Raw genomic sequence first — 15,123 nt, forward strand, 5'->3', positions numbered from 1 at the left:
TTAGGTTAGACCAATAAAACGTGAGGGCTCCGGCACCCCCCCTTCCCGCTCCCCCAGCCTGGGGCTAGAAGGGCTATCTGGTCTGATCTATTGTTTCCCTCCCAGGCAGGGGGTTCATTGTGTGATAAATAATTCCCCTTCCATTTTATTCCTTAAAAAAGGGGGGTATTTGCATAATCACTGCTTTGATGTGGCCAGAATTCGGAGGCTTGGTCTCCCCAAGTCTACTATTGGTAGCGAAGCAACAAAGCTCGATCCAGATCTTTCACTTCGCTAACAGTGTGTGGGGCAAATTGTCGGAACCGCAGCGTTAAGCTCTTTTTTTAAAGGATCCATTTTAATGATGAAACCTAAGGAATGTCAAAAAATGGGGAGTGAAAACCGAGGGTTCTCACCCCCCCCTACTTCTCCCTGTCCTTTAGGGTTCATTGTTCTCGGCAGTTTTTCCTCAAAGCCTTTGGGTGTGTGTGTTGGGGGGATGCACCTTCCTTAGGGCCGCCCCCACGTGGCACGCAGTGGGCACCCGCAAGGTCCGCCCGGGTAGGGAGGAGCGAGGACTGCAGGAGGGGTTCTCTTGCACTCCCCCACCCCACTTCCACGGTTTTCTTTTCTCAGTTTGGTTTATCCAGCCTGGATGAGCTCCTCTTACGGAGGACGCTGAAGTGAGTTTGCTCTTTAGTCCCCGAATCGAATCCGAGGGGGTCTCCTGAGAACGCAACTTGGGGGCAGTTTCAGATGGTCCCCGATGGGAGAGAGGAGCAAAGAAATTCAGTCATCCGGAAAGCAGAACGGGAAAGCCGGTGCGGCCGAAGCTATTATTTCCCTGCAAGGTGGCGTGAGTTGGGAGGATGGAGTGGGAAAGGGTCCTGATGGTGTGTGCACTACAACAAACTACAACTCCCCCCACCACCCCTCCCCTTGGTGCCAGGGCTGGAGGAGGAGGGAGGGCGATGGGAGTGCTCCTGTCTGCCTTCGCTCTCACCCGCCTTCTCCAGCAGCTCAAAGCGCAAAGAGGGGAAAGTCAACTTGGATTATTGACTAGGAACACCCGGTGAAAGGCTCGGGCTCCCTGAGCACCCGGACAGGCGCCAGCTCTGCGCTCCAGCCTGGGTAGGTCTCACCTGCGGGAGAGACGCTCAGCCTCCTGGGATCTGAGCGCTGGAATCTAGCAGGGGTGGGGGTGGGGAATGCAGGCGGGAAAGTGGGATATGCAGAGCTTTCCTCTCCCTCTTTAGCCCCCGCCTCTCACCGAGCTGACTCCTCGCCATTTTTCAGGTGTTCTACAAGCTTTTGGACGTAGAGCTTCATCGGTGGTTAGCTCATCATCAATTCTCTTTTTACTTATTTTTCCCTTTTACTTTTCAAGACTGTAACTGTGTAAGCATTAGGATTTCATGTCAAGATTCTCACGAAACAAAAATCGTATTACTTAAGAAGGAAAAGGACTTAGGATCTAAGTAAGGTTCCTGCCCAAAGAAGCATACTTTTAACTTTGATTGGACTTTGGGGAAAGTGCTTTAGATTCACGTTCCATGGTACCCTCTGTAGATAGAGGTGTACATTGAATTCCAGGGATGTAGGAAATCAAGATACAAAAAGTTAAATTTATTTCAAGGACCCATCTCCGAGGGAGGCCGTTTGGACTGTAACCCGGGTTTCAAAAATTCAGAAACGAGTGTATTTCTTCTCTGATCACGTTGAATTACAGAGCAGGCGGGGTCACCAACATCTTTCTTCATCTCTCCTTTCTTTCTGATGATTCCATCATCACCTTCTCTCCTTTCTCTTCACTCCAGTGCCTCGAGGCATACCTGGAGATGTTCAACCCTGGAGTAAAGAATCAAAACTTTCACCTATTTTATTTGATCTAGAAACAATGAAGTGAAAGTGCTGGAGTCCATGTAAAATGGAAACTGGAACCTTCAACAGAAGCAGAGAGGACTCAGGCTGGTTTCCATGGCAGCAGCTTGCAATAAAGCCTAATTCCTTGTGACAAAGAGGTCATCTTCCTTTTCAAACGTGTTTATGATCCCTTTGTGCATTGTATTTTGGCATAAAAGCTTCTCCGCATGGTCAGGGCTCTGCGGGCAGTTCTATGACTCTCAAGGGGGTTTATTGCCTCCTTGGTCTAAGAAAAGCAGAAAGAAACCCAACTAGTGCCAGTGTGACAAAAGAGTAACCCCACAGGCTTGCTGTTGCTTTCTCTCTGTAATACATAAATCTTGGTATGCACTGAATAATTAAAAATGAGGGATTCTGGGTATAACTTGAATTTGATTTTGTGTTTTTCAACCTTTTGTATCTACTGAAACACCACATCCAAACAAATACAAGGAAACTCATCGAGTGTGAGGATATGGTTCATTTTTTTCTTGACTTGCTTTCCAGATAATTTCAGAAAAGAAATCAAATGCTGCTAAAACCTTGAACATACCTTTGGAACTATGTGGAGGAAAGTCTAGCCATAACTTTAGATAAGTATGGTATTAATGCATTCATTCTTCTTTTCATATCACAGTGCCTAGAACATGATCAAAGAAATTTTAAAAAAATCAAACGAATTTTATTTTCTTTAACTCTCAAACTGCCATGGCAGGAACTTGGAAATAGACAAGGAGGAAGACATGATTTTGCTGGTGGAGCAGTAAAACATCCTGATGCCCTGAGTTCAAACCTAGTGTTTCTCTTGAGTTGGAAGAAAATGAGTCACCATGTCCAATGCAGTGGATATGTGCACAGGCAAGCCTTTACTGAGCTCTTGTTGGCATTTGCAAAAGAAATTCCTATCCTTTTCAGGGGAACTGAAGAGTCCATCCAACAATGTCTTCAGTCTGGGAAGTTCAGAAAGAGTTCAGTAAAAAATGAGGTGGTTTTTGTTTTTGCTTTTTGTGTGTGTGTGTGTGTGTGATCAAATAATTTTAAAAAGGCTTCATTCAGTTCTACTTGAGTAAAACTGTTCTAGAAATGTAGACTATTCTGCTCTCCTATACTGGGGAGAGATTTCTGGACTTCCCAGAGCTTTTTCAAAGTCAAAGTCTTCTGAACAATAGCAGATGAAACTGACCTGATGCAGGCCCTAGCCAGTGGTTCCCTCCACACCTTCACATTGCTCTGAATGTCTTGGACACTCACGTCTTCCGTAACACGTGTAAGATGATAATGATGATAAGACATTACAAAACAGGCTGGAGCAAACCTCTAGGGTGGAACCTGCTGGGTATAGCTCTCTAGGTAATTGCTGCTTCTGTATCTTTCTACCTAAAAGAGACCAGAATTCAATTTTCTTCAAGGGCTCCCTTTTTCTACCCCTGCAAATTAAGTGATATTATAAGACCCCTTGTAGGGGACTAGAAGGAAATTGTTCATAAATATTAGGCTTCTCAACTTTTTGGTATTCACAATACTGTTTTGAATTTTAGATTTTTTCTTTCTTTCTTTTTTTTTTTTTTTTAGATTTTATTTACTTAGTTGTCAGAGAGAGAGAGAGAGAGAGAGCGAGCACAGGCAGAGGGAGAAGCAGGCTCCCTGCCTAGCAAGGATCCTGATGCGGGATTGGATCCCAGGACACTGGGATCACAACCCAAGCTGAAGGCAGCCGCTTAACCGACTGAGCCACCCAGGCATCCTAGATTTTTTTTTTTTTTTTAATTTTAGAAATTTCGGTAGTATGTTTGAAGGGATTAGGAGTCTCAAAGCAACATTAAACAAGGCAGCTAAGGATTATTCCACAGAGCATCCTCACTGCTTCTCACAGAAACTGTAACATTCCCAGCTGCACCCTTCAACATTGTATCATTGTTTGAGGAGAATTATTTTTGTCCTGACAGTGCCTCTGGCATACACTGGCCACTATTCCTGCCTGTTCCAGGAAACACAGTTTCAGTGGTACTATCTTCACACTACTCTGCAACTCTTATTTAAAAGCCTGTTATTTCATTTCCTTCCATCTGACAAAACACTGCTGCCAGACATCGTGGAGGATGTGCCTACTCTCCACCAGTAACTGATGTCCAAGCCCTACTGTTAACTGATGCTCTAGCCCTACTGGGCATGCTCAGGCCTTTTACGGCTGGCTGTACCCTCACATCCCACTCCCCCCCCCCCATCTTCCTCTTCTTTTGAGATGGTGAGGACAAAATATTAAAGCTGGTTCAGCTTTGAGTGACCATATAAAGAACAGTGGTCCTCAAGAGTCACCTGAAGTCACAGTGGGTATTGAGTGAGGGAGGAAAACTTGTGAGTTAAAAGCCACTAGGAGAGGCTTCTGGGTGGCTCAGTTTGGCATCTGACTCTTGACTTCAGCTCAGAGCTCTGATGGAGCCCCATCGCGGTCTCCATGCTGGGCAGGGAGCCTGCTTCAGGAGCTCTCCCTCCCTCTGCTTCTCTCTCCCCCTGCACACCTGCTCTCTCTCTCTCTCAAATAAATATACATTAAAAATAAATAAATAGATAGATAGATAAGTAAATAAATGCCACCAGGACTTGGTGGTTATTATTGTATTGTAACAGCCCACTCTGATTAAAATGGGTGTATGTTTATTTGAGACCTGTATAATTTATTTGTAGCAAGAAAAATGCTTTTAGCTAACTAAAATTTGGTGGCTTATCTCTGAAAAATTTGAAGATTTTTTTTTCTTATTTTAAAGGTTTTTTTAAAAAAGGATTTTATTTATTTATTTGACAGGGAGAGACATAGTGAAAGAGGGAACACAAGCAGGGGGAAGTGGGAGAGGGAGAAGCAGGCTTCCCGCTGAGCAGGGAGCCTGATGCGGGGCTTGATCCCAGGATCCTGGGATCATGACATGAGCCAAGGCACCTGCTTAACAACAGAGTGACACAGGCACCACTATTTTAAAGATTTTATTTATTTATTTGAGAGAGAGAGAGAGAGCACAATTGAGGGAGCTGCGGAGGGAGAGGGAGAAGCAGACTCCTCACCAAGCAAGGACCTGATCAGGCCCAGGACCCTGAGATTAGGACTTGAGCTGAAAGCAGACGCTTAACCTGCTAAGCCACCCAGGCACCCTGAAGATTCTCTTATAAAAGCCATTTTAATTTTAATTTTGGGTCATGCAGAAAAGTTTTCATTCCTTGGACTCTGCAGCCTAAAAGTGGTTTTTAAAATCACCTTAACCATTTTGTAAGTGTACAGTCTAATAGTTTCATGTATATTCACATGGTTGTGCAAGTACCCTCCAGAACTTCTCATTTTGCAAAACTGAAACTCTGTTGCCAATAAACAACAACTTCCCATTTTCCTTACGCTGACAACCACTTATTCTTTCTCTTTCCATGAATCTGACTACTCGACATACCTATGTAATAAAAGCTATTTTCATTTTTGAAGCATGTGTTGTCCCCGACCCCACTTTTCTCTATCTCATTTTAATAAACTTTAATTTTATTTTTCCACGTTCCTGATGTAAAAGTGAACATTGTATAAAGTTCTATCATTTACCACATCTGCCTTTTCTGCTATGTTGTGGGAAATAATTAATGATATGGAGCTGTACTCTCCTTTGTGTAATGTTGGCTGATTGAGGGCAATTTTGCAAGAGGGTACCCATTAACGGGGTAACTGCCCCTCTTGAATGAAGCCACCTATTCTTGAGAGAGCCCTGAAGGTGATTATGTTTTTGTCTCATTCTATCCAGAATATGATTCGGGTGGTTTGATAAGTTCTGGAGGTTCCTTTGAAAAGTAGAGTGATTCCTGGGACGCTACGGATAAAACTCACTGTGATAACGTCTTTTGATCCTATTGTACCCAACCCTATAAGGGGACACATGGTTAAACAAACATGTTTAACTGAAGTACTGTAATTAACTTATTAACTCAGAGTATATGTGATGAGGCTTTTCCATTTTGGAGAAGCCAGAGCTCTGGATTGAGTCAAGAGGCAGTATTCCTGGTGAGAGTTCTTTTCTGTTACTGAGTGACTACATGACCATGAGTAAGTCCCTTAGCCTGAGTTGCCTGTGGTAAGACGGGGTATGTCCAAAGCCTCTTCTTGCTCCGATTTTCAAAGATCTTATAAGATACAATAGATTTGCTTTTAGAAACACTTTTGGACACACCCTAACAGTTTTATCTTGATATGTTTTTAGAAAGATTTACTTTAAAAAGAGCCAGATTGATTTCCAAAAATAGATGGGGGAACCAAATTTTAAGATGCCTTTAATAAATGTGTCTTTGAAAATGGAAACTAGAGGCTTGAGGAAGACAACTGAGAAGTCCCTCAAGCTGGGCTAGTATTTAACATCGATGCATAAGACTTGCCACGCACCTTGAATCCAATCTTGTGTTTCATTCAGCACTTGAACTGAACAGAAGCCAGTCATTTTAGGTGGGGGAGAAAAGCAAACCTTTCAAAAAGATTGCTGTCTTTTAAGCTGCTTCCAGGCAGAGGATGACTATTTCTTTTATTCAGAGACTCATATTCCTTCATCTGCCTTCTTTATTTCTCATCTTTAAAGGCGTCTCTTGATTTGGCCATCATGGATCTATAAACACATCCCACAAGTAATTTAAAATTGTTCTTCTTGGGGCAAAAACAGATTAAGTCTCAGGTCCCGATGAATAGCTCTGCTCTCGCCATTTTAATAAAGAAGAGTTGGACCAGGGCTGATGGCATATTTACCTTCATGAGCTAAGGAAAAAAAAGGGAGGGGGGAGAGAAAAAGGAAAAAAAAAAAGTTAATTACTGCTCCGAGCAAGTTAGTCTGGCTGTCCTGAGCTGTCTTTTATTAGTTGTCCCCTTCATTAATTTCCCTCACTGGATTTGCTGCTAATAGCTGCCTGGTCCCAGTCAGCTCAAAGCCGCATCTGTGCCATTGAGCAGAAAAGTAGGAGCCTGGCCAAAGGGGGGTAGAGATGGGGTGAGGGAGACGCTATTTACAAATCAACTCTTATTAACATGATGGTCTGGTTTGCTGAAGAGGAGAGAAGGCAGGCCTCAGAGGAGAGGTAGTGGAACCTGAAGGAGCCAGCCTCAAGCCTGGCAGCTGGGATTTTTACTTCCCTCCTGCGAGCTAGCGTTCACCTAGCACCGACTTACCCATCCTGACTTTTCTTACACTTATCACCAACAAGTAATGTATTTTGTGTTTTGCTTACATTGTCTTCCTTCATTAGAATACAAGCTCCAGGAGGACAAGTGTGTGTGTGTGTGTGTGTGTGTGTGCGCGCGCGCATGCGCTTTGATCAGTGTTATCTCCATTACCTGTAACGCTGCCTCCCACATAGTAGGAGCTCAATAAATATTTGTCATGCTAATGCTGATCAAGTAATTTTTATAGACAAAGAACAGGCAGTTCTAAATCTCTTATTTACATGCATACTCAATGAAGATACATCTCTGTGTCTCTCTTTCTTTTTCTTTGATAAGAAGAAAGTAGTTTTTCTCAAATGTTAACCTTTCCCCCAACCTCTGTCACAGATGTGGTCATAAATGGATCTGCCTAAATAAAAATTTTTCTTCCTCATACAGTAGTTCATCTTTTCTTTCTTTCTTTTTTTTTTTTAAGATTTTATTTATTTATTTGACAGAGAGAGAGATCACAAGTAGGCAGAGAGAGAGGAGGAAGCAGGCTCCCTGCTGAGCAGAGAGCCTGATGCAGGGCTCGATCCCAAGACCCTGAGATCATGACCTGAGCCGAAGGCAGAGGCTTAACCCACTGAGCCACCCAGGTGCCCCAAATAATTCTTCTTTTCAAGCTGTATCTAGGATCTTCCAGAGCTGAGAAAAGCATACTTGCAACAATACTGTGAAGTATTATGGATGTGGTACAAGTTAGGGGGTCAGAATATATTCATTTTTTTAAAAAAAAGAGATTTATTTATTTATTTGAGAGAAAGAGAGAGCGTGAGCAAGGGCAGAGAGAGAGGGAGAAGCAGTCACCCTTGCTGAGCAGGGACCCCGATGTGGAGCTCAGCCCCAGGACCCTGGGATCATGACCCGAGTGGAAGGCAGACACCCAACACAGTGAGCCACCCGGATGTTCCCCACCCCCAAACTAAACTGACTCTGATGCAGCCAGTTTGGCACTAGTCTGGGATGGGCATTCAGGAACCGAGGAGTAAGACAATGAATACAAATATGAAGGATTATTTCCAGATGGCCTTGGTTAAGCTACGTGCATATAATTTGTGAGGGTTCTTTGGTAAGAGGCTTGAATTAGCTATGGTCATGCTTCCCATGTACATTATTCCTGGGAAAGTCTGCCTTAAGCAAAACTGGGAAGAGGTAAATTATCCATAATATTTTAGTAGATGAAAATGTCAAGTTATAAAATATTATGTATGGAATCATCCAATCTTTTATTATTATTATTTTTTTTAATGGAGAACTCTTTTTATTCACATGTGTCCCACAGCCTTCCAGCTAAGAGTACATCAGGGCTAGGCAAATGGCATAAGAATATAGCCCAGGAGCCCCGGCCATCCAGAAAAACAGAACAGTTTCTAAATCTCCTTATGCTTCCCAGTTAAGGGAGACCACTAGAAAACACCAGGCACTTGGCATTTGAGGATTTAGCCTTTACAGTTCCATCATCTGGGAAGAGTCCAAGGGTTCAAGACGTTTTTGAAACCTAAGTGCTATGAGTCTGGAGTGTGGACAAGTCACCGAGCTGATGAAGAACAGACCCACTGTCAACACAGCCTTGCTATCTTCTACCTGTCTCCAGAGGTAGGGAGACTACTTGGAACTATAACCACACATCTGAAAAGTCACAAAGGACCAGATGATGTACTGCCCATGAATGTCAAGGGGAACTGGAAATCAACTGGCTCCATATATAGACAAGTTTGTTTCAGGAAAAGGGACCAAAGCACAGAAGTAGAGGATAAGAACCGTTTCAGATGATAACCATACCCTCACGATAATATACCCTCTATGCGGATCTACCTATTATGGTCACAAACACCCTGACCCTACATCAAGCATACACAAAAAGGACATGACATACACCTTAGCAAAGGGAAGGCACACAAGTTGAGTAGGTGACTAGAAAGCAATGAGGGAGAACTACACTTAAAAAAAATTCCAAGTTACCTTCAACAGTAATGTGTTTCCAGAATAAGAAAATGGTATTTTGTTTGTTTTTTTTTTTTAAGAGCACAAGGACAGTGATTTTTTTAAAGATTTTATTTATTTATTTGACAGACAGAGATCACAAGTAGGCAGGGAGGCAGGCAGAGAGAGAGGAGGAAGCAGGCTCCACGCTGAGCAGAGAGCCCGATGCGGGGCTCGATCCCAAGACCCTGAGATCATGACCTGAGCCAAAGGCAGAGGCTTTAACCCACTGAGCCACTCAGGTGCCCCCAAGAAAATGTTTTTAATAACATTCTATACCCCTTCTTTACCAACTGCAAGCTATCACGCCCCTTTCCAAAACTGCTGGCCACACAGGTACACATTCACAGCCTGTGCTTTGGATCTGCCCCTCAGGCCATTTTAGCCAGCCATTTCTCCAGGCCCTGGATTTCAGTGGAGTCAGCATCCCTTCTTCATACCCTTGGCACTGAACTCCAGGAACTGTGCTTGAGGGGCAACTGTAAGAACTGTAATTCTTTGCCTTTCCTTCTCAGCTGAGCGGGAGAGGGCAAGTAGGTGGGGGTGGGTTGGGGTGGGGCAGTGCTGGAACTGTCCAGCAGAACAAGTGGCTAGAAGGCCGAGTTCTTTCTCAAGCTGCTGCAGAATTAACTCTGTGGATTGTAATGCCTTGCTCAATGCAGGCATGGAGTCATCCAATCTAAATTAAAATATCAACATCTATACCCACTTGTTTTTACAAACATGGAAAACCATATGAAGGAATATGCACCAAATAATAACGGTAGCCATAGAGGATTGGGATTGGATTGGTGGAGTAAGGGAGGCCCTTTTCCTTCATACTATATATAATAGGGTATAAAATTTTCTAAGTTTGTATCACCCCGGTAATTAAAAATAACCAATGAACACATGAAATATGGTCAAGACAAGCCACCTAAATTTCTGTCAGAGTGTATATTTGGCACTCGCCAGTTTGGGGTAGGACTCCTTTCTTTAAACCAGGCTTTACTTTGCTTTAACAATAAACAAAGGGGTAGCAATTTCAGGACACCAAGGGATCTGGAGACCGTCATGGGGTAAATTGCTGCCCTTTTATTTCCTGCCTCTCAGTAGATTAATCCAATCAGTTTCAGCTCCTTCCTTGGGAAATTTCTTTCTTTCTTATCTATCTAAGCAAATCTAGACTCTCCAGTTGGGTTTGCCCTTAACTTGGCATCTGCTTCAAAGTCACCTTAAAATCATCTTAATGCTTCTGCTCAGGCAAATAAGATTGACAATGGAAACATCTAATCCTCACTTCATTTCCTTGTTTGAGTCAAGGTGACGCTTGGTTCTTTTTTGGTGGCAACATTAAATAGTAAACTGGTATAACTTCTGGAGAAAAATTACCCAAAGGAACTTGACAAACATCCCTCTATTTGTTGTTGTGTTGTAAAGTTTTTTTTCTTTCTGAGAAAGATACACAGTGATCAAGGTGTGACTTAAGTGAAAATAGTTCACAGGGTGCCTGGGTGACTCAGTGGGTTAAAGCCTCTGCCTTCGGCTCAGGGCATGATCTCAGGGTCTTGGGATCGAGCCCCGTATCGGGCTCTCTGCTCAGCAGGGAGCCTGCTTCCCCCTCTCTCTGCCTGCCTCTCTGCCTACTTGTGATCTCTGTCAAATAAATAAATAAAATCTAAAAAAAAAAAAAAAAAAGAAAAGAAAATAGTTTAAAATGTGTTATTTCATTTTTAAAAAATATTTTATTTATTTATTTGAGAGAGAGAGAGGGAGAGAACAAAAACAGCAGGATGGGCTGAGGGAGAAACAGACTCTCTGATAAACAGGGAGCCCGATGCCGGGCTTGATCCCAGGACTTCAAGATCAAGACCTGAGCCAAAGGTGGACGCTTTGACTGAGCCACCAAGGCACCCCTATTTCATTTCTTTAAAGATTTATTTTTTTGAGAGAGAGGGAGGACGTGCACACGAGTGGGAAGAAGGCAGAGCTGAGTGTGGAGTCCCGTGCAGAGCTCTATCTCACCACGCTGAGATCATGACCTGAGCTCAAAGTCAAGAGTCGGTTGTTTAAATAGACTGAGCCACCCAGGTGCCCCTGTTATTTTATTTTTTTTATGCAAAGAAGGAAAAGTCATTAAATATACTTTGAGTATTAAGGGACTTTAGGCCTATGGAGGGTAATTTGACCAAAGATCTCCCAGGAAAAAGTGACCACGTATTCAAAACTTCTGGTGTGCTTACGGTTCCTGATCAGTTGATGATTTGAAAATAAAGCAGGAGCATGTGTCAGAAGAATGGTCTTTTGCTGGGGCAATGGATAGAGGTGAGAGTGAGAATTCCTACAAGCTGAAAAAAGTTCTATCTCTCAAAATATTCAAGGTCTAACAAAAGACCCTCTTGCCTATACTATACTAATGGTTAATGGTTTGATGATCAAAAGGAATCTATTGAAAGAAAAAGCACAGCATTTGTAATAAAAGGGTTGGGTTTGGGTTCGAGCTCTCTGTGTAATTTTGAGTAAGTTCTTTAGCTTTTCTGAACTCTTGGTTCCACACCTGTAAACTATATTTCCAATCACAGGATATTTAGACTATTTCCAGTTTTTCTTTAGTTTACATATTGCTGTAGTAAATAAGAGCCTTGTAACTAAACTACGTGGGGGCATTAATTTTCTTAAAGTGGAAGAGTGCACAGGAATAAGACATCATGTGTCTTTTTATTCATGTTGACATATTCTCCCAATATATTATTAGATTTAAAGGAGCAGTTTATATTAATGTGTGTAAAATTATCACATAATAGGTAAAATAAAAGCTACGTTTCATCATGAATGTACCCCATGTGAAGGCAGTTGCTAAGTTTTTTACATGGATTATTGTGTAAAAACCTCACAATAACCCTTTGATGTAGGCACTATATATTTTTGTTTTATAGACAAAGACATTCAAACTTTAAATATTAATAGTAATCTCTTTGGATTATGAATATTTAAAAATTTATAACTTTTGTTTATTTGATATTTTCTATTTTTCAACATTGAACACATATTACTTTTTTATTTTGGTAAAATATAACATAAAATCTACCATTTTTAAAAAAGTTTTTATTTATTTAATTGCAAGAGAGACAGTGAGAGAGAGCATGAGAGGGGAGAAGGTCAGAGGGAGAAGCAGACTTCCCATGAGTTGGAAGTCCAATGTGGGACTTGATCCCGGTACTCCAGGATCATGACCTGAGCCAAAGGCAGTTGCTTAACCAACTGAGCCACCCAGGTGCCTTAAAACCTACCATTTTAACCACTTTCAAGTACAACTAGCAGCATTAAATACCCCAACAATATGGTGCAACCATCCCCACTACCCACTTCCAGAACTTGTTCATCATCTAAACAGAAATTCAGTTAAATTCCCATTAAACACAGTTAAATTCACACTCGTTTAAATCTTTAAAACAAAGCCAGAAAGGCATAATCTCTATTTCCTTAGCGGCTGATGGCGGAGGTACCTTGTACCAGATGAACCATACCAGAACATGGCGACTTTCCTCTTAGTGTCAGGTCTCTAACCTGTTAAAGAAATTGAATGTACATCTTACAAACTACCCACAAAAACAAACAAACAAAAACAAAACAAAAGAAAATACCAGACGCAGTTAGTTTTTACCCATGAGTTCTTCCAAACATTTAAGGAAGAAATAACACCAAGTCCAGTCCATTTGTATCTTCTGGATACAAATGTATCCAGAAAATAAGAGACTGGAAAAATTCTCAGCACATTCTATGAGACAGGGATTGCCCTGATAAAAAAAAAACTAAAGACATTATAATAAAAGAAAATTTATTTTATTAGATAGCTAGTTTTTATAGCTTAGTTTATTAAGTATTAACTTATTTTGTTTATTAGATAAATAATTAAGGGGGCGCCTTGGTGGTTTAGTCATTAAGCATCTGCCTGCTGCTCAGGTCATGATCCCAGCGTCCTGGGATTGAGCCCCGCATCTAGCTCCCTGCTCCGCAGGAAGTCTACTTCTCCCTCTCCCACTTCCTCCTGCTTGTGTTCCCTCTCTCGCTGTGTCTCTCTCTGTCAAATAAATAAACAAAAATCTTTAAAAAAAAAGTCTCAAATTTTAGTAAGTTGAATCTAACAATATATATAAAAAATACATCAGGATCAAGTAAAGTTTATCCCAAGGGTGCAAAAATTGGCTCAACTTTTGAGTATTCACCAATGTAATTCACCATATTAAGAAACTAAAAAAGGAAATTCATATGATTAATAATTGCAGAAAAAAACCTTTGACAAAATTCAACATTAATTCCTCAGAGATGTAATTCACCAGGGGCACCTGGGTGGCTCAGTGGGTTAAGCCTCTGCCTTCAGCTCGGGTCGTGATCTCAGGGTCCTGGGATCGAGCCCCACATCGGGCTCTCTGCTCAGTAGGGAGCCTGCTTCCTCCTCTCTCTCTGCCTGCGTCTCTGACTACTTGTGATCTCTGTCTGTCAAATAAATAAATAAAATCTTAAAAAAAAAAAGAAATGTAATTCACCATATTAAGAAATTAAAAAGGAAATCCATATGACTAATAATTGCAGAAAAAACTATTGACAAAATTCAACATTAATTCATCAGAAATGTTCCCAGAAAACTAGGACTAGAAAGACATTATGTTGGCAACCCAATAAAGGACCTCAACAAAAAACCTACAATTATTATAGTTAGTGATAAAAGGCTATATGTTTTCCTTTTAAGATTGGGAACAACGCAGGGATGCTTACTCTCACCACTTTTATTCAATATTGTACTGGTATTCCTAGTCAGTGCTAATGGTTAAAAGTAGAAATTCAAGGCATAAAGATTAGAAAGGAAGAAGTAAAATACTACTAATCACTGTTGACAAGATTGCCTATTTACAAAAAAGCTACTAGAACCAAGAGAATTGAGTATGACCAGAGGAGATAAGAACATTCTACAGAAGTCAGTTATATATCTTTTTAAATTTATTTTTACTATATATACTTTTAGTAATCTCTACACCCAATGTGGGACTTGAACTCACACCCCGATATCAAGAGTTTCATGGTTCACCGACTGAGCAAGCCAGTCACCCTTCTTTTTCTCTTTTTGAGATGAGAACACTTAAGAATTACTCTTAGTAAATTTTAAATATACATATTGTACTATTAACTATAGTCACTATGTTGTACATTATATCTTCAGAACCTACTCATCTTATAACTTGTACACTTTTGTCAATATTTCTCCACTTCTCCTACCCTTAAGCTCCTGGCATCCACCATTCTACACTCTGTTTTTATGAAATTAACCTTTTTTTAAAGACTCCACATGTAAGTGATCACTGTACAACATTTGTCTTTGTCTGGTTTATTTTAGTTAGTGTAATGTCCTCCAGTTTCATTTATGTTGTCCCAAATGGCAGAACTTTCTTGAATAATATTGCATTTTCTGTCTCAGATCTTCTTTATCCATTCACCAGTAGATGGACATTTAGGTTGTTGCCATATCTTCACTATTGTGAATAATGCTGCATGGAGAAAGGAGTGCAGATATCTTTTTCAGATACTGGTTTCATTCCTTTGGATATATACCCGGATGTGGGGGTTGCTTGATCATATAGCAATTCCATTTTAAATTTTTTTTAGGAGCTTCCATACTTCTCTGTAATGGCTGCACCAATTTACAGTTCTACCAACAGTGTACAAGGGTTTCCTTTTCTTCACATCCCCACCAACACTTGGTATCTCTTGCCTTTTTGACCCTAGCCATACTAAGTGGTATGAAATGATATTTTGGTTTGATTTGCATTTCTCTGATGATTAGTAATATTGAGCATCTTTTCATATACTCATTGGCCATTTGTGTAACTTCTTTGGAGAAATGTTTAGTCAGTTCTTCTGCTCATTTAAAAATAGCATTTATTGGGACACCTGGGTGGCTCAGTGGGTTGGGCCTCTGCCTTCGGCTCAGGTCATGTCTCAGGGACTTGGGATAGAGCCCTGAATTCGATTCTCTGCTCAGCAGGGAGCCTGCTTCCTCCTTCTCTCTGCTT

The sequence above is a fragment of the Mustela lutreola genome, chromosome 1 (genome assembly GCF_030435805.1).
Source record: "Mustela lutreola isolate mMusLut2 chromosome 1, mMusLut2.pri, whole genome shotgun sequence".
Classification (NCBI taxonomy): Eukaryota; Metazoa; Chordata; class Mammalia; order Carnivora; family Mustelidae; genus Mustela; species Mustela lutreola.